The sequence below is a fragment of the Triturus cristatus genome, chromosome 1_1 (assembly GCF_964204655.1).
Source record: "Triturus cristatus chromosome 1_1, aTriCri1.1, whole genome shotgun sequence".
Classification (NCBI taxonomy): domain Eukaryota; kingdom Metazoa; phylum Chordata; class Amphibia; order Caudata; family Salamandridae; genus Triturus; species Triturus cristatus.
Window position 1 is genome coordinate 1,136,480,297 of NC_140579.1, and position 19,872 is coordinate 1,136,500,168.

Genomic DNA, 19,872 nt, shown 5'->3' on the forward strand with positions numbered 1-19,872 from the left:
ATGCATGGCAGCGTTTGGCGGGGGTTGACGGGTCCTGCCGCTGCAGGGCCCAGAGCAATTAGGAGCGCAGACTCTGCAGAGCTGGCCTGCGAGAGGCCGCGGTGACCACGAGGCACGCAGGCCTCGCCTACCCTGCGGCACAACTAGAGGCGACACGACATTAGCCGCAAACATTGATCTGGACAGCAGGAGAGCCAATGACTGAGCGGGAGGAGAAATAAGTGCGCAAATCGGATGGCAGAACGGCCATCAAGCAGATACACCTGGCGCTGTGAGGCACTATATCTGTGCTCCCCTGCTTACCACAGATATTCTTCAGCTAAATTGCCGGCCTGCTGCGGTGATATTGAAGGGGCTGCAGGCTTATAGTGATGGAATTAGCACAGCCCTATAGACTGGCTCTCAATACATGGCACACAGTAATTGACGTGAGTTGGTATCAAGGTGCGGCTGAGGGAAGCGTAGACGACGCGTATCGCCGTAAGGGCTGGGGAGTGACCGGATCGGATTGCGCAGGACCGAGGTTTCCGGGAGGAGCGCGGGCCTTGGCTGTCTACTGCTTTGAGGATTCCAAGGTGCAGCGCCACTGGAGGTGCTGAGTCGGGCACAATGCCAACCTGTTAAGCGCAGCGAAAGGTGGACGGGAGACGGGCAGATAATTTAAGCTGCAATAGACGGAGCGTGGCGCTTGCTGTACAGCATTTGTGGAGATGCCATACGTCTGTGGGAACTGGTGGTGTGGAGAAGCTATTCTTGTCGGCATTGGCCATAATATAGCGCACGCACAAGTTGCATGCTGATAACAGCACGAGACGTGGAGGAGCTGTTGGCGCGCGCTGTGGGCCCTGAGAAGGGTATCATTAGGGAGCTGGCGCCCTGCTATAGACACGACCTTGGCGGTACAGACGTCTGTGTTGATGACAGTGGTGGTATCCTGAGGAAGCGAGGAACAGCACAAACACTGCGGAGGGGATCACACTAGACAGTGTACTCTGCCCTGAGCACTGCACGGCTACCCCAACCAGCAAGGCCACTGCAGGTACGCAGCTTGACGAACGTAACGAGGCACAGCGCCCTGTACCACAACAGTGCCTAAAGGTACCCATCTGTGTGCTACCAGAATGGGGAAGCCGGATGCTAGGCAGCCTCGGATCCACTTTAAGGCAAAAAAGAATACTAAAACAAACCAGGAGAGCGACGACATTACCGTAGCGGCGAGTACCCGGGAGCCCCCCGCTGCACCTGAGGACGATATGAAGGCCATTTTGTTGGAGGTCCGGCAAGGCATTGCGGCTATTGCCGACAAAATGGATGTGATGAACACGCGCATGGACAATATTGTTTGTAAAATCGATGGTAATGAGGAAAGGATCAAGGAGACTGAACGCCGTATTTCGGACGCAGAGGATGCCAACATACACATGCAGAGCACGGTAACCCAAATGGACAAGCTATTAAAAGTCTCCGCTGCCAAAAACGAGATCATAAAAGTGAGGAGTCGAAGAAATAACATCAGGGTCCTATGTATACCAGAAAGCACCAACACAGGCAGACTGGAGGTATATATCGAGAAACTTCTGCTGGCGGTGGTAGGGGCGGAGGCCCTCTCCTCTCAATTCGTGGTGGAGAGAGCGGACGGTTCATTGGGCCCTAGACCCTCCATGAGAGGTCCCCCACGTCCCATTATAGCATGTCTCTTAAATTACAGGGACCGTGATGTGGCCCTTCGAGTGGCACGGGAGCAGAAACAGCTGCACTATGAGGGGGTGCCGTACACCATTTACCCGGACTTCACCGCTGCTGTGCAGGAGGATAGACGGAAATTTCTCCCGGTAAAGCAGAAGTTGAGACAGGCCCAAATAGATTATGCACTGTTATACCCTGCCCGCCTTCGCATTACCTATCAAGGTAAACAAACTTTCTGCACAAAGCCTCAACAGGCCGACGACTTCCTGAAGCAGCTAAAACGGCGTAATAAAGCATCACACTCCACTAGCGACTCACCGACACTGGCTACTTCGGACATTGACTGACAGGGCCTGTCGGGGGGAACCGGTATGTTCACACCGCAGAAGGGTATATTCTCCAACTTTGGTTCCCGAGACATGTTTGAAATTAATTGCTGTACATTAAACAGGACAACTTTGTATTTCAGATCTGGCATTGGAGTTGAAAGGTACTATACACCGGGCGCCCTCGCTCCCTCAATGGGGTTGACAGTGCCATCCCATACCCCCGAGGGAGTGAGTGACACTTGTGAGCCGCCTAGAGATAGTCCCCACTCGGAAGAGCCCTCTTTTCATTTTTACATCTACCCGGAAGGGCTCAGTAGCTCTGTTAGTCTGGGGTAGTTGGGATAGGGAGGGGGGAGGGGTGTCTTTTTCTGGCATGTTTGGGATGCTTCAGTGGGGGGGGGGGGGTTGGGGAGGTAATCATTCAGAGTTCAGTAATGGTTCTACTATTTACGGACAAACAGCAGAGTGCTCGCACAATTGCTCTTAGCATGGCAAGTGAAGTCTTACACATTGCCCATAATATCACCGATGGGGAGTATGGCTGACTCGATACCTGATAATCGTCTGGGGATTCTGTCTTGGAATGTGCGCGGGCTGGGGGACCCCAGGAAGCGGAGACAGATAATCACATACCTAGATCGCCCCAAAATCAGAATAGCATTCATACTGGAAACGCACTTTAACCCAAAACGTCCTATCTCATTTGCGGGTAAATGGGCAGCTCACAGACTGTTCTCATATTCTTCCTATGCACGGGGCGCAGCGATCCTCATCAAAAGACACACGCCGTTTACACCCCAGGGAGAGATCATAGACCTGCAGGGGAGATATGTTATTGTATGTGGACGCCTGGGGGCGGACATTGTCATGTTGGTGAGCTGTTATGGCCCGAATATTGACACGCCTGAATTCTTTACCATCCTGTGGGGGAAAATAGTGGATATAGGCACCACACATGTGATCTGGGGTGGGGACTTTAATGTGGCCTTCAACCCAATCTATGATAGGTCCACTGTGGCACCACATCACTATACTAGATCGCAAGCTACGATGCAGGGAATCCTGGAGGAGGGGATCCTCATTGATACCTGGCGTCACACTCGCCCCACTGCTAAAGAGGGCACACATTTTACGTCTAGGACTGCATCTTGGGCCCGTATAGATTACTGCCTCGTATCGAGAGGATTAGGGCTGTCCATCGTTGGAGTGACCCTCCTACCTCGAACTTATTCTGATCACTCGCCCGTGCGGCTACTGCTTGCGCTTCCAGGGTGTGAGATGCCCAGGTGCAATTGGAGGCTGCAGCCAACTGCCCTGTTGGACGCAGTGTTCCACGCTGAATTGTCAGAGGAGATCCAGGAGTTCTTCCAGAGGAATAGGGGGTCTGTTGACTCGGCAGAAATACTATGGGAGGCCTTCAAGGTCACGATCAGGGGAGTTTGCATTTCTAAGAGCTTTGGCGTGCTTCGAGATATCCGAGCTACGCTCCAAAAATTGGAGAAGGACCTTAAATCACTAGAGACCCGGATGGCCGGGGGGGGGGGGGGGAGGTAGGTCAAACACAACTAGAATTTCGGGAAAAACTGTCAGAGTACATGGACACTGCAATTCGTGAATCCAAATTTATGGGGAAATACTGGAAGGCCCGGAGATATGGGGAAGCGACCGGGGAAGGCATTGGCTGATGTCATACAGAAACCCAGGTTCTCCAGTTACATATTGGAAGTAATGGACCCTAATGGGGAGACGCACAGGGACACGGAGGGTATACTAGCTACATTCACCACGCACTACTCTACACTGTATACATCGCAACGCAGGGATCCATTTGAGCTTTTGACACTTTCTTAGGCGACGTCGCGTTGGGGTGGCTGGAGGTTCACCACAGGGAATTCCTCTGTGCTCCGTTTGAGCTGGATGAAGTACGCGAAGCGATCCTGCATCAAAAGTCTGGAAGGGCGCCGGGAATAGACGGCATCCCTGCCGAATTTTACAAAACCTACATTGATGTCCTGGCCCCTATACTGAAGGAACTACATGAAGAATCCTTAGAATGTGGCACACTTCCCCCATCAATGAGAGAGGCCCTGATAACTTCCCTCCTGAAACCAGGCAAAGCGTCCATCTCCTGCGAGTCCTATAGACTGTTGTCACTCCTTAATTGTGACACCAAAATATTGTCAAAGCTCATTGCGAATCGGGTACTCCTCCTGATGGAGAAACTGGTGTTACCGGATCAGACGGGCTTCATTCCTGGACATGCCACCACGCATAATCTTCGCACGCTCTTCTCGATTGTGCAGAATGTGTCGCCCGAACTCCCCTTGGCTGCTATCTTCTTAGATGCCACTAAGGCGTTTGATTCAGTCGAGTGGGACTATCTCTTTGGCATAATTCTCTGGATGGGTTTTCCCCCTCTTTTTGTGTCCTGGATACAGCTGTTGTATCACCGACACACTGCCAGGGTGCTTATAAATGGCCGCGTGTCGTCCTCATTTCACATCACCAGGGGAACTAGGCAGGGTTGTCCACTATCCCCCCTCTTATTTGCCCTCGCGATTGAGCCCCTGGCATGCAAACTGCACCAGCACCATAAGGATGGAGCGCTCCGGTGTCCCTTGCGACAAATGTTGATCTCACTATATGCGGATGACTTGACACTATATGTTTGCGATCCTCAAAATAACCTTAATCCTTTATTACGTGAGTTCATTGTCTATGGGAAACTTTCCGGTGTCCATATTAATTGGGAAAAATCGCAATTACTCCCCCTGACAGCGACGGTGGCCAAACTCCCTCTGGACTACCCGCTCAAATGGTGTGATACAGATTTGCGGTACCTGGGGATTCAAGTCTCTGGGGACAGAGACGATACACTCCGCCTCAATTATGGAACTGCTATAGACCGTCTTACAACTAACGTCACACAGTGGATATCTCTCCCCCGTCCATGGCAGGGAGGGCTTCTTTGATTAAGATGGTGGTACTCCCACAGTTTTAATACCTTTCTTGAATCTTCCCTATAACCCGGGACGGTACCTCTTCATAACACTACGATCTGAGCTCCTACGATTGTACTGGGGTGGCAAACAACCACGGGTGCAATGGGTGGTACTTACAAGGCCCTATGCGCAGGGCGGGTTCGATATTCCGGACTTCGAACTGTACTATGCCTGTGCTCAGGCCCATTATGCCTATTTCTGGATCCACCCGCCGGCATGCATGCCACAGGTCGCGGCAGAACATTGGCTAGTGGACCCTGTCCCGCTAGATGGGATTATATAAGCACCCCCTCGCTCACGGGACACCGCGCCAACCACCATCACTAGTACGGTTTACGCCTGGCATATTATGCACACCCTAGGGGAATCGACACTATACTCCTCGGTTTTACCCCTGTCCTACCACCCACGGCTCTCTCTACTGCAGGAGACGGGCTTCCGACAACTATGCAATCGTGTGCACATCACGATTTGGGGAGATCTGTTTCGCAACGGTATTTTCTGCACATCAGAACATTTTTTTGGGGTGGCACGTCCCACCCCTTTGGGTCTCTTCTTGTATGTGCGTGCTATTCTTCAGAGCTTCCCACAGGAACCCGCAAACTTTAAGCCACTGCATCAGTTGTTGCAGACTGCAAGCCCTAGGCATCTGGTGTCCAACTTGTATCGGACGATTTGAGCAGAGAAGCCCCACAGCGCTGCCCGTGCACATTGGACTGCAGATCTAGGCAATGAAATAACGGATGAACAATGGCAATATTGCTGTTCACAAACTGCACACATATCAGCTAGTTGTAGGCTACGTATAATTCACTACAAGTTCCTACAGCGAATATACTGTACCCCAGCCGAGATGTGTCGCTTTGGGTTACGGGACACGGACCACTGCGATGGATGTGGCGGTCCGGGGGCCGGGTTCCTGCACTTTTCCTGGGAGTGCCCGCGGGTGATGGAATACTGGGTGCAAATATTTGAAGCTCTAACTGACATGACGTCTCTAGCATTGGAATGCAATCCCCTGATTGCGCTCCTGGGATACACTAAACAAATCCCTAAAACACACCGCCGCTACATCACACTCTCCCTATTGTTAGCAAAACGTAGAGTAGCCTGTAGGTGGGGTAGAGGGCGAGCCCCTAAATTTAAGGAATGGTTGGATGACATGGTTTATTGTCAGGAACAACTTGCAATACACGCGGAGATGCTCCCCCGCACTTCGAGGCCTAGAAATATTTGGGGTCCTCTCACGCACTATTTGTTGGCGCACACTGCGGACCCTCCCCCGGACAAACCTGTCACCACTGGAATATATAGCAGTCCCTCTAACACAGAACAGTCATAGAAGATAGGGGACGGAAGGAGTCCCTAAGCCATGTTGTTTTAGGATCGATGTGGTTGCGTTTATGGATTGCTATAGGAGACGCAATTTAAGGTAGATGTCTGCTAGAATTGTTGTTGAGCAATTGAGCCTCCTATGAGGTATTGGACTGCATCGCAATGCCCGTAGCTAATATTGGTAGGGAACAGATCTGTAAGGTGATAGTATCCCCTTGGACGAGACTCCAGACAGTATTGGGCATTCGTGGATGAAGTAAACCAACAAGAGCAATGAGTACTTAATACATTTTTCTGTCTGTAACCGTTATTCTTCTGTTTATGATACATGTTCTTTATGTTGAAAATTATAAATAAAGTTAAAAAAAAAAATCAGTTAGGATTCACAACTCTGTTTGACTCAGTGCATCTGGCAATAGCTCTGTGAGTAGCTGCGTCCGTAGGTCTGTGAATGGGTGCATGAGTGTCTCAGTGAGTGGATGTGTGAGTCTGAGTAGGTCTGTGGCTGCATGGGTCTCTCAGTGGGTCTGTGATGGAGTGTGTGTGTCTCAGTGGGTTTGCCATTGGGAGTGTGAGTGTCTCAGTGGGTTTGCTACTGGGAGTGGGAGTGTCTCAGTGGGTTTGGCAGTAGGAGTGTGAGTGTCTCAGTGGGTTTGCGAATGGGAGTGTGATTCTGTGAGTGGGTGTGCTGAATGTTTCTGAGTGGGTGTGAGTGGGTGGGTGCATGAGTGTCTGAGTTCATCTGTCACTTTTTTGCTGTTGCTAGAAATCTTGAATCTGCAGCGCAGTTACACGGCTGAGCGTTGCAATGGCTTTGTGAATTTTCGCACGTGGCAAAAACAATTCTGGACATTTTCTTGTCCATAATAGGTCCCTCTGGACCCACCTATATTGCCCCCATGGGATCAGGGTACCTCTACCCAGGCCCCTTCTAGTACTTTGCAGTTTTTAGGTCTTGCGAGACATATTGTTGGTGAGTAGATTTCAGAAGGGGGCTTGAAGCCCCGCCCCTCATTTCATTGGGTAGCGTCACCATTTATGGTAGACGGTGGCTTCCCATTGGAAATAAGGCTACTGTGTTAACGCCCTTTGTCCTTTTGGGACGGCCCATCCGGACTGGGTCTCCTGCGTCACGGCTGTCGTGAAGCAATTTCTTATCTCAGAGGCGTGTTATGTAAACAAGCCTCTGAGATCCAGTCCTTATGGACCTCCCAAAAGGAGACAGGGCGCCGCGTGTTTATTTTTGCATCATGTTTTCGCTTTCACTGAAAGTGAAAGCTCGATGCAAATATAAACGGCGCTATGACGAGCGCTTGTTTCTTGAGTGGCTGAATGTGAGCTACCCGAATCATCTTCATTGGTCTTTATTTGCTGCAGAAATTATGAGCGTGCAGGAAAAGGTGGACGTTTGTTGATAGAGGAAGATTCGTTTCTTGGTTTGTGTGGCGATTTCTACTGAGAGGGGAGCAAGATGGCTTTCTGACAGTGGGGAGATGGAAGGCGGTCTGTGTTGATAGTATTGAGAGGGAAGATAGCATTTTTCTGTGCAGCACAATGACTAAGAGAAGATGGGGTAACTTTTGCGATAGGGCTTGAGAAGGACTATTCATTGCTAGAGGTGAGGTGGGGTAGTTTGTGGTGATAATAACAGCGTGGATGGAGCAGTTGGTTGACAAGCGGAGATTGGGGAGGCTGAGGTCTGTGGTGAAACCTAATGAAAAGCGAAAAGGGCAGGCAGTTGGTTGACGGGAGTCGTTTATTAGGACTCGCCTGACCCAGCGCATGCGCTGGTCTGGCAAGACTTATTGAGAGGGCTCCAAAAAGTGCTACCAGGCCAGCCTAGAGCTACAGTGCATGTGCGCGGGCGCGCGCGACGCGCTTTACCGCGATTACTTTCACTTTCACGGCCGCTTTGATGTTTGATCGCAATCACTTTAACTTTCGCGGCCGCATGGCCGCTTTGCATAGCCAATAGGTCTCGCTTTTGGGACCTTATAAGTATTTAGTTATGCAACTGTTGCATGGCTAAATACTTATAAGGTCCCAAAGGCGAGACAAACACCCTGAGAGCCTTTAAATTTCTCATCACCCTTTTTTGTTCCAACGTGAAGTAAAATGAACACAGATACAACCCTTTTTCAGCTTCTGGACAAAAACACCGATCCCGCTGAAATCCTCATAATGAAATGTGTGGATAAAGACTCCAGGAACGCAGAGCACGTCGTTCAGGAAACACAAGCGAAAGTAATGCACCAGAACCGTACAACGCAGAGAGACGGGAAGCGTACGTATTATGATTGCCCTGCATCAGAAAGTGCCCAAGCTTAAACTAACAGGATAAGGAGGTTGCAGCAGAGAGAGTGGGGTCAATTATGTAGGCCGGGGGTAGGAACTGAGGGGAATAAATGGATAGGGTGGGGACGAGAAAAGCCAAGAACGCAAGGGGAGAACCCTGGGAACATAGGCGGGGAAGATAAACAAAAGAGGAAAACATGAGGAAGAAGAGGGGCGAGATACTAGGATTATTAATAGCATCTCACTGGAGGGGACTCATTTTAAGGATTTCGAAATGATGAGGCTAAGTGGTACCGCTGATATTAGAACCCGCAAGATCAAGCACACACGATCTGCGAAGTACATCTCTGCCCCTGGCTGTCACGTCTGTATCTTTCTCTACTTCTACTTATGTACTTTAAAATCTGGCTTGCTATCCTGTCCACGTTGGTATCTATCCTCCCCCCTAGTCCCCTTCCCTGCCCCCTTCCTCCCTTTCCATCATTGTTTTCTTTCGTTCTCCCTGACTTTTTCTCACCCTCCTTCCGCCTTCCCTCATCATTATTCCTCGTCCCTCTGTTCTCCCCCTTTCCCTACCCCTTGTTGGTTTTCTCACTTTATACACATTGACTTGTTGGGAGTCTTGAAACAAGTGTGGGGGGTTGTTGTCTCTTGGAGAGGGCGTGCCATGGTGTCCTCGGTGTTGGATATTAGGTGGTGTTTAGGGCATGGGTGGGGAGGAGCCACATTCTGATGACCGAGGAGGTTAAGTGCTTCTTGTGCAGGGTGGGGGTCCGGTGGCGGCGATAAGAAGTTGTCACTGTTCCTATTAGAAGCTCAGGGTTGGGCAGTTTAGTTTGCCCCGCCCCTTCCCACATGCTCTGCCTGCCATTGGTTAGGATCCTTCAAAGCACGCTTCTTATTCCCTGGCTGGGCCAGCAGCTCCCGGCAGGAGCTATCAGTAACAGCAGATGTCAATGTTGGGAGCCAGGCTTTGAAAGAAGTCCAAAACAAGCAGCTTTTTTCCGGATAAACAAAACGAGCATTTGCAATGCAATAGGTCTCTCATTTACGCGAGTTTAAGCTATTGGCATTGTAAATGACAATGCCTTTTATTTACATTTTAAAAACAAAAACATAAATAAGTCATTGACATTTACAATGCCAATAGCTAAAACTTGCGTAAATGCGAGACCTATTGCATTGCAAATGCTTGTTCTTTCAGCTGCCCGGGACTGTGTCCCATTACATAAAATGGCGGCCTCAACCTGCGAATTTGCTGCAATCGTACACCGGGAGGCCACGCTGAGCAATTCGTTTTGGGGCATTTTGTTGCTCTTAAGGATTCCTTCGGCAAACCCTATATTGGTCCCATGTGGTTAGGGTTGCTTTACCCTGTCCCCTTCTTGTACATTGTATTTTTAGGTTTCGTGCCTAGCGTTGCCGTGCGCAGCATTGCTCGCGCAGCGCGAGACCTCTTATAAGGGGGTTCTGAAAGCTGACTACACGCTTGTGCGTGCGATCAGTCTTTCGCCGGCAGTCATAGGCTTTCGCGTGTTTTTTTTTTTTTTTAAAAAGGCACACGATTGGGCAAAGGCGGGGCACATGTCCCGCCTTTGCAACGCCCATTCCCGTCCGTGTCTAGCACGCGCAGCAGCGCGCGTTCGCCTCGCTGCCACGCTCTCTCCCCTGTGGTGCGCGCGCACCACTGGTTTCCTTTCACTTTTGCGCAGCGCGGCCATGTCACTTTCACGCCCGCACAGCCATTGCTTGTAATACAATGGCCTGGCTCTTCTGTCTGACAGGAGCATATGGGCACAACATGCATTTTTCCGGCCACAGGTGACAGAAGGGATAATTTGCTGCTCACCCCACGCTTGTTTCCGGCACTGGGCACGCTTGTGTGTGTGTGGGGGGGGGGTTGTAGCACATATTCATTCTACTCTGTTAGGCATGGCTAGATGCCCTCGCGCCACAGTGTACAGTCCTGGGACTCACAGCCGCATCTGATGCTTGTATAATCTCAGCATGACAGGAAGGCTCCCCCAGCTCCGCCCCACGACCCAGAAATCCCCCTTCCCTTGCCTCAGACAGCTCTCAAACAACCACTGTCTGCAGGGCCCAGCTAATCCCTCTCAGGTGACCCCAGGCAACGAGCCTCGCCTCCAGCTCTGCATTCCGCAGGCCCCGGCGTTAACCCTTTACTGTCTGGACCAGTTGGGAAGGGGGCCTAGGCCAGGGTCGTGGAGTGATTGGCCCGTTAGTGACGGAGAGGCTTGCCGTGCCGGTGTGTGGATGTGTGGACGGTGTCCACTCCACCTTCAGCAGGTGTGGGCAGGTCTGGACAATGCAGTACTCTAAAGCTTTATTGGCAGTGGTCAGCCATCAAGTAATTGTTGTTTACAGCGTTTCTTTCGTTTATTGGCCAGTAAAAGCAAGATGGTTCTAGGTCTCCATAATTTAGGGTTTATTTATTGTTTAAAGGCATCGTGGTGTCAGTCCATCCTGAAAATCTCTAGTGAATAATAGCTTGGTTTTAGGACTTCTTAGAGGTCTAATTCCATTTCTAATAACTACAAATAAGTTACTGTTGCCCAATTAATGATTGTTGGAAAACGAGGCAGCATCTGTGAGGCCTGCACAAATAACAGGACTACATTTGTCCTTCACTGGGAACCAAACACCCAATTGTAGTGCCTGACTCTCCGAGGGTAGCGTTGCAGAGCAGTCTGAGGCTTACTCAAGGGAGGTGGTGTGGGCTAGTAATCGCCATTTACAGGTGCACAAAAATAACACTCAATAATTGATTGTCCAGTCTGTACTTTGCTTTATAAAAGTAAGAGTACATTTATTAAACACACACACCACTCAATACTATGCACCAATTAACAAATATACATAAGCTGTTGGAATGACTTTGTGACATTGCATAACATCTCCACCCCTCCCGCAGGGGGGGTGGGGTCTAGTACCACCACTCCCATGTATGCACATCAACTTGCCCCCAATGCAGTTAGTTGAACATAACCTGGAGCGAGGGCCCTGCGCACTGGCACCATCCCAGTGGCGACCCACCCCATTACCTCAACAAGCATTAAAAAGGGGTAAACCTGCCTTGGTGACACATGACCCTGACTGAGCATCTCCTACTGACCATAAAGTATGCACCTCTATATCTTAAGGGCTAGCAGTCTGGGGTCTTCACCTAAGCGCAGCAGCAAGAATCCATGTTTACGCACACTTTAGAATGACAGTACTCATCACCTTGGTTGATCATTTGAATGCATTGCAATTACAGCCTCTAAAGGCATCACAGATGAAATCACAGGATTGTGCATATACAGCCAGACACCCTAGCAGGACTGTCTGGCAACATAGCCCCACTTGGCTTATGACTTCTCCTTACACATGTGACTTACAGTCCCTTCAAAAGAAGTACCCCTGGCAACTACACTTCTCCTGCAGTGTGCCTCTTCACTTTAAAAGGAATCACAGGTAAAAGCATGGGATTACATAAATACATCCAGACCCCCTAGCAGGAAGGTCCAGCAACATAACTCCATTTAGCTTAACATCATCTTACACAGGTACTTCACTTTACACGTGACTTTCAGTCCACCTAAAAAGAAATAACCAATAGTAAATGCATTTCGGTGCAATTACACCCTTCTCCAGACATCCCCCAACTCAGCCCTTCACTCGGTGATGCACTTCATAGTACACCCTCAGCTGTAGAACATAAGTTCCAGCCTAGAAGGTGTTAAAGGCTGGCTGAGCCCTTGAGAGGTTATTCTTTCAGATGCCCCGTGAAACTTAGGGGTGGACTGTTCTTCTTTATGCTGGGGGAGACTGAGGTGCTCCTGCAGCCCCCCTGCACCCCTTTTCACACGTGAGGGTGACCCCCTCCTCTGGGGGCCACCAGGCACCAAAATGGCAGATTTCTTCGTGATGGGGGGGGGGGGGGGGGGAGGGAGACTGGGCCTCTCCAACAGCTCCCCCAGCACCTTTTCACAAGTGAGGGTGACTCTGGGGGCCACAAAGCACCAAAACGGCAGATTTCCAAATGCCTGGCGACGCATTATGGGGCGCTTCATGCTCCTCTTTACCAGCCCCCGCCACTGGGAACACTCTCCTCTGCCCTCTGGGACTCTGAGAGCGTAGATTCAGCAGTGTGCTCTCTTCACTGGCTCCCTGCGCCAGCCTTTCGCCAGGCTCTCTTTCTGGGTCCCTCTTGTCCCTGCGCCGAGGCCCCTGTTTCTGTGCACCAGTCCTGGGCTCTTCTTCTGGTGCTGATAGGGTCCTGGGGGCAGTCAGGGGGTCTCTCCTTCCAACTGCCCATTACGCCAGGCTCCAGCACCTTCAGCCTCAGCCAAGCACACACCCCAGAGAGACCTTCTCTTCCTGTGCAAGTACTTTTTAAAAGTTGAGTAGGGGGCTGGCAGGAAGTCTCTGTTGGTCCTATCAAACAGCGACACATCACGTCCCTGCCCCTGCTCCCTCCTTCTTGTCCAGCCTCTGAGCTTGTTCAAAATGGTGTCGTCCAGGGTTTCTGGCCACATGTCTGAAGCCCCATCCCCCACGCTGCCTTCCCTCCTTGGTGCAGCCTGGTGCCTGGCACCCAGTGACAGCTGCTAATTGATGAACCTGTATCCCCTCCCATCTTCTCTTCGTGGAGAGGAGGCCCTAGCTTGTGGAAGAAAGGTTATCAATCCATCCAGCTGAGGTCAGCCCTCAGCCTGGGTTTGGTCCTGGCTGGCTCACAGAAATATGACAGTTCTGGATGACCCAAAAGCAGTACAAATATGACTTTGGACTCTGCAGAATACTTTTCACCTCCAATACAATGGACGTTAGTGCATGTCTGGAAACTGTAGGCCTTGTGGAAGTTAATTTAGCCATGGGCCCCACATTCCCTTAGGGAAATAATGAAGTGAAAACACAGTAAAACACACTGACTTTCCCTGGCATGTTGCATTCCAGGGTATAAAGCCTATTCCATATCACCATCCAATTCTGCATAAGTGCTGCCACACCATTCACTTTGTAGCTGCTCCTGGACTGCGCACGCTAGGAATCTCCCCTGCGCATCCCGTACACGTGTGCACACGCATGTACACATGTCTGCATGTAACCAGCCCGGTGTCCCTTACTCCAGCTGCTGCGCAGTGGCCTGGTCAAGCCAGGGGAACACCAGTAAAATCCCCATGCAGTCTCTTGCATCCTGAGCTCACTGTGGGTGAGTCCCAACTTATGAGGCTCCCCCACAGTAAAAGCTCAACAATTAGGTGCTCAAAAATCAAAAAATCCGGGCGGCCCATAGTGTCAGAACCACCTTCTAACAATGATGCTCAGTTTATCGACCTCGTATGGATGGGAGGATGTACTTGCCTTGCACAGATTTTAACATGTGAAGTGACCTCCGGCGAAAGCTTTTACTGACTGAACTGGCTGAAACGCCAATTCCCTCCCTCGTGGTTTCTGGTAGTATCGGATGACTGCCCCCAAGACGTGTTGGACAGACCCAGGGAGGGGTGTGGAAATGGGGATGTATACCGCTTTACTGCACTTCTCCCCAACTGTGATAGACAGATCTCTCTTCATGGCCCAGCCCAGAGGTCAAGAGGTACGCTGCTTCCCAGATTGAGATAAATATAAGAGTACGTCTTTTGTTCTGTTTTTTTGGTGTTCTGTAAAAAGTGAATAAGTTTGGCTGAGCCTGGGCTCTTTCAAGCAGCACTGCGGCCATCAACACCTGCTTTTATACAAAAGTAGCCACTGCTATAAAGATTATATGGGCCCTTATTTGAGTTATAATATATCAACAAAGGGGGGGGGGACGAGGAGCTATTAGAAAAGGTCCTGTACCAGGGCTCCCAAGTTAAATGCAACAGCAGTATGATGGTAACAGTTCCTAAAGAATAAAGTAAGAGAGATTCAGAAAGCCAGTTAGGCTTTTGAAGAATGTGCAGTGTCTCCAAGATGGTTAGAGTGTGCCGAGAAAGAGTGAAGGTACTCCTATGTGGATCTGTAAGTGCCCTCACACACCCAAACAGGTGTATAGCATCATCATCGGGCTGGTGCTCCTCGTGGGGGTGGCGCTGCAGTCCCTCACGGGCCCGTTTGACGGGGCTCTTTGTCGGAGATCTTCAAGGAGTTTGCCGCATTTGTGCATGGGGGTGTGTGGGGCTAAGTGTAAGTGGTGTGGTGATTGAGTTCTAAAAAGAGCCCAGCAGCCGAAGCTACCGGGTAGGTGTTCCGGAGCACAGAAGAAGAGCACGCACTGCCTTCACTGCTATTTGGCCAAGCTGACGAGGCCTGACCTGGAACTAGGGAGGGCCGTAACAAGGGACACGCTAGACGACGTGTCTCTTATCTCTTGTTTTGCAACTACCTTTCCTACAATTAGGACTCATGGGTTTATAGGGTGTCTCTTTCCCGACTCCCATTTGACATACCTTACTCTTTTGGTCCTGATGAAGCGCCCCCAGATCCACTAGGGACTATCTATGGCGCGAAACATGTCGACCCCTTGACACACTCACTTTATTCACTACACGGGTGAGAGAAGAGGGATTGTATTTTTTCATTTTCCCCTCTCACACAGGCAACTGAGATTGCTTCTCCATCCCCGTGATATATTTTATCCGGACCCCGAGGACACCCTTAATAAATTGCAAGTGTCCTTGGGCTCTTTTTAGAACTCAATCACCACACCACTTACACTTAGCCCCACACACCCCCATGCACAAATGCGGCAAACTCCTTGAAGATCTCCGACAAAGAGCCCCGTCAAACGGGCCCGTGAGGGACTGCAGCGCCACCCCCACGAGGAGCACCAGCCCGATGATGATGCTATACACCTGTTTGGGTGTGTGAGGGCACTTACAGATCCACATAGGAGTACCTTCACTCTTTCTCGGCACACTCTAACCATCTTGGAGACACTGCACATTCTTCAAAAGCCTAACTGGCTTTCTGAATCTCTCTTACTTTATTCTTTAGGAACTGTTACCATCATACTGCTGTTCCCTTATTTGAGTTACCTTACCCATCTAGCAATAAAGCCCTGGTGTGAGAATTTTCATAGTAAAATTATTTTTTGGTACAATTCTCCACTTAAAAGTTGGTTTCTTGATTTTTTTTTTTTTTTGGGGATTTTTTTTAAAAACATTTTTTTATAAATCAAAAAGCCATTTTAAGGTGTTTTAACTTGGAAGCTGTTTTTTTTGTAAAGTTTGCCACCTTCATGTGTTCACAAAGTTGACAATGTTTCACAGCTACCTCACAAAATAAGGGAAGCTGATTGTATCTCAACTTCGCCCATTCCTCTTCTGAAGGGCTCTTCCGAATTGCTGTATCGATTTATGAAGGTCACATCTAGAGTATTGAGTCTAGTTTTGAAAGTGGTCTATGGTAGTGTGTTTGGTTATGGTGGTCGCAGCTGTAATAATTTGTCCAATTGCTTATCACGCATTGAGTAATATGCCACTTTATTGACACTGCATCTAGGGGATAGTGTATAGTTTGAAGTATTTTACCCAGTTATGGAGCTCACATCTGATTTCTTAGGTTAGTTATGGAGGTGACATCTGGAGTTTTGCATTCAGCCAAAGAGATCACATGTAGAATATTGTGCCCTGGTTGTGGAGGTTGCACCTGCAGGTTGAATCCATAAGTAGACAACATTGTTTGCTAATAGAACATCTGGAGTATTGGGTCCACATAGAGAGCACATCTGGATTATGTGTCCGGGGCCACTGCTCCTAAAAGATAAATTATGCAGATTGAAGACAGATGTGAGGCAAGCCATTAAGGCTGTACAATGCACCCTCTGATATTTTAGGAAGAAAGATGAAAGGACAGGATGGTCAGAAGGTGGACAGGGGGGCATGGGGTGGGTACTGGTGGTCATTATTCCCCAGGCCCCATGCTTTTCCAGGGCTTATCACTCGTTCTGCAAAACGTATTTATAGATTTTGGAGCAAGTCTGGTCTGTTTATTAATGATGACACAACCAACACAATTATGCTATTAGATGGTGCCAGACGCTTTAGCTGCTGTTTTCTCTTTCACTTGATGATTTTGAAATTTAGAAACAGGTGCTTGTGTTTTGGTGAGGCCCCACATGACATTTTTGACCGGACTTAGCAAAAACCTTTGACATGCCTGTGCAAATGCTCCAATTTCTTTGGTCTGGATAAGAGATGTGCTTACCAAAAATCAATACGTCCTAGCGTAATGTAAATGGTGCTCATGTAAAGTGCTCCAGTACCATTGGGTCGAGTTCACTCTATATAAAACTGCAAAAAAAAGAAAATGGGTTCACATGGGATGGGACATGAGGTGTCACAGAGCAGGAATCCCATCTTGGAGACTGGATATGAGATGGCACAGGGTTCTACATTATGAGGAGTGAACATGGGGTGGTCCAGGACAGGAGTAACATCCCACGGAGAGGTCACTGAGACAGTGTAGGAGTCTCACCCTTTGGAGTGGACATGAGGTGACAGTGTATGAACCATGCTTTATAAATCCTCTCATTCTGTGGCGTGGGTATGAGGTAACACTGTGGAAGAGTTACAACCCTATGAGGGATCTGGTATTTGCTACTGACTGGACTCAGTGATCTCATGTAGATTGCCCCAAGTAGAGTGAGAATCAGAAGATTGATACATGCTTTGTCAAGCAGGCTGTGAATCAAGTGACATGGGGTGGGCAGATTGGACTCCATTTGAACGAGGGTACACTGGACTTCACATGACACTCTGCAGGCCACATCCATGGTTAGCGAATAACTTGATGTGGGCCATGCTGCGCCTTGTAGACTTCATGTGATGTTAGCTTGTCCAACTCTCTTGCCTGCATTCCAAGCATCTCTAAGTGGGTCATGGCAAGCAGGCTGCGCACCACGTGACGTGGTGGGCTATACTATGTTGGCTTGACTTTAGGTGAAATAAGGTAGGTTGGTCTCTGGGTCAGACTCCAGTTAAACTAGGGTGAGCCAAGCTATGTGGGCAGGATTTCAGGTGCTGTGGCACAGGCCACACCCTTTAGTCGCACGTTGTGTTCGGAGTATGGGAGCAGAAGTGCTAATGAAGAGCTTCGCACTGCGCAGAGCCTCTCGCTCCTGAACTAACATGCCTATTATTGACGGGAGAGAGAAGTTAATCCGAACATAAAAACCCACTTGTGTTAAAGGGACTTTTAGAAGAGTGGAATCTTGGCTTATTGCCCATCAGACACCTCCACTAATTAAACCTGTCAGAGAAAATGGAGGCTAAGAGAAGCCGCTCTCCCTGCGCTGGCAGCGACAGCTCCCACTCTCTGCGTGGCTGCCAGCAGAAACGTCATGTGAAACAGCAAGCACTAAGTTAAGTTGCATCAAGCACAAACTCCCTTTGCATACTCAACTTCTTACAAGCACGATCTGCAAAACGTAATTCTATGGAGGCAGCAATCTATCAGTGGGCACCTATTGTGTGCAAGGAGCAAATTCCCTGCATGCAGAAACTTCATGCAAGCAGCACACAATGATAATTAGCATCAATCGACGAGGGATGTCCACTATGGTGGGGCAACAGGGAACAGGTGGGGTGGTTATGCGTCTCCAGGCCGGCCTGAGGGGGTGGGCTTGGCTGCTTCTGGATCACCCCTGAAAAGCATAGTCCTTCTGGGGCGAAAAGGAGTTTCTGACCAGCGGTGCGAGGGCGCCACCTTTAAAAGGGGCAGCATGGCATCAAGCGGGGCTCATTGTTACTGCTTCACTTCATAGCCACATCACACCACCACCGCCGGACTCCCAAGACCCTGAAGCTGCTCCAGGCCGTTCATTTCTGCCCTCTGGGAGACACATGGGCAGAGTGCTTGTTTCTTTCCCGACCCAGGAGCTTTTTAGGTCGAGCCTGGCCATCACATGCGCTGCTCTGAGAGGCATGCTGTATTCACGTATGGACTTGAAGCCCCACCCACTCTCCGCCCATATTTTTAATTGGCTTGCGTCATTGTCCTTTGTAAATGTTGGCTTCTGATTCGTTAATAGGCTTGTTAGTCCCTCATTAGTACTGCCTTGTCTTCATTTGCAACCTCCCATGAGGTCTGGCCTTTTTATTTCTGTTGTTACATGTATGTCTTATTTAGTCTGTAAGCATTATTTTCTTTTATGAGTTTCTCCTACTGCAGGCACAACATTCTTTCCTGCAACATTCCGTGCACCATGTGCCCTTTCACTTTCCATGCAGCCCGGGACAATAGCAGCCGCTTTTTAAAAATGAAATGGGTCTTGCTTTTACAAGAGTTTGAGCTATTGGCATTGTAAATGACTATGCCTTTTATTTATGTGGCTATTATCAAAACAGATAAATAAAAGTCATTGTCATTTAAAATGCCAATAGCTTAAACTCTCGAAATGTGAGACCTATTGCATTTCAAATGCTTGATTTTTCTGCCCCTGGGTCTGTTTCCCTTTATAGAAAATGGCAGCCGCAACATTCTGCACAGGTTGTGGCCACCCAGTCACAGAAGTGCTGTTGGCGTGTGGATTTACGATGGAGTCATGCCTCTAGATATACAAAACTGTTTTCCCTTCAATATCTCAAACTGCTGAACAGATTTACACCAAATAACAAAAAGGTTGATTTTTGGACTAAGACCTCCAATTCTACCAAACTAGGTGTAATTCCGTTCAGCAGTTTGGGTTTTTCACGTCCCCCGCTTGACAAATCACTCCAAAACCTTCAACACAGCAGCCAAACTGAATGTTACACTAACTTTGAAAATTTCTTGAAGATTCATCAAATGGCGGAAAAGTTATTAACAAAACAAAAAACACTTTTCCTATGGAAAATAGGTCCTAACCATAATTGCCTACTGGCGACCAACGGTAATAACATTTCAAAAAAAGATGTGTGTATTTGTGCTTTTTGTATGTATATTTATTTGATATTTCCATTCCCATTTCATCCTGGAATGAGAGAATAAGTGTTTTGCTGCACATCAGGCCTAGATTGCTCAAAGAAACTTTCTAGGAAAATTGCAGTTACATGCATCATACAGTCATAACTGTTTTAACATATAATGTTGCACACTGAAAAGTATCACTTGAATTAGAAGCTGATGCAGGATATATGTTTTATAGTTGATGTTTGGAGTAGGTGCAGTGATTGTTATTGGTTTCAATCGATCACTCCACAGTTAAATATGTGAATAACACACTTCAAAAACTGCTAAACATTTATGACCACAACACG

General features: G+C 48.9%; 1 protein-coding gene across 9 annotated transcripts in view; it reads left to right on the plus strand.

Annotated features, from left to right (window-relative positions):
* LOC146871736 (zinc finger CCCH domain-containing protein 11A-like) overlaps positions 1 to 19,872 on the plus strand; it is an 858,888-nt gene that overhangs the window by 242,348 nt on the left and 596,668 nt on the right. Inside the window, exon 1 of one of the 9 annotated variants that reach the window (XM_085651279.1) lies at positions 8,495 to 8,636. The exons of the other annotated variants lie outside the window; for them this stretch is intronic. The gene's annotated coding sequence lies outside the window, so the exon portion shown is untranslated. Of the gene's footprint in view, positions 1 to 8,494; positions 8,637 to 19,872 lie in introns of those variants that run through there. 9 annotated transcript variants of the gene reach the window in all.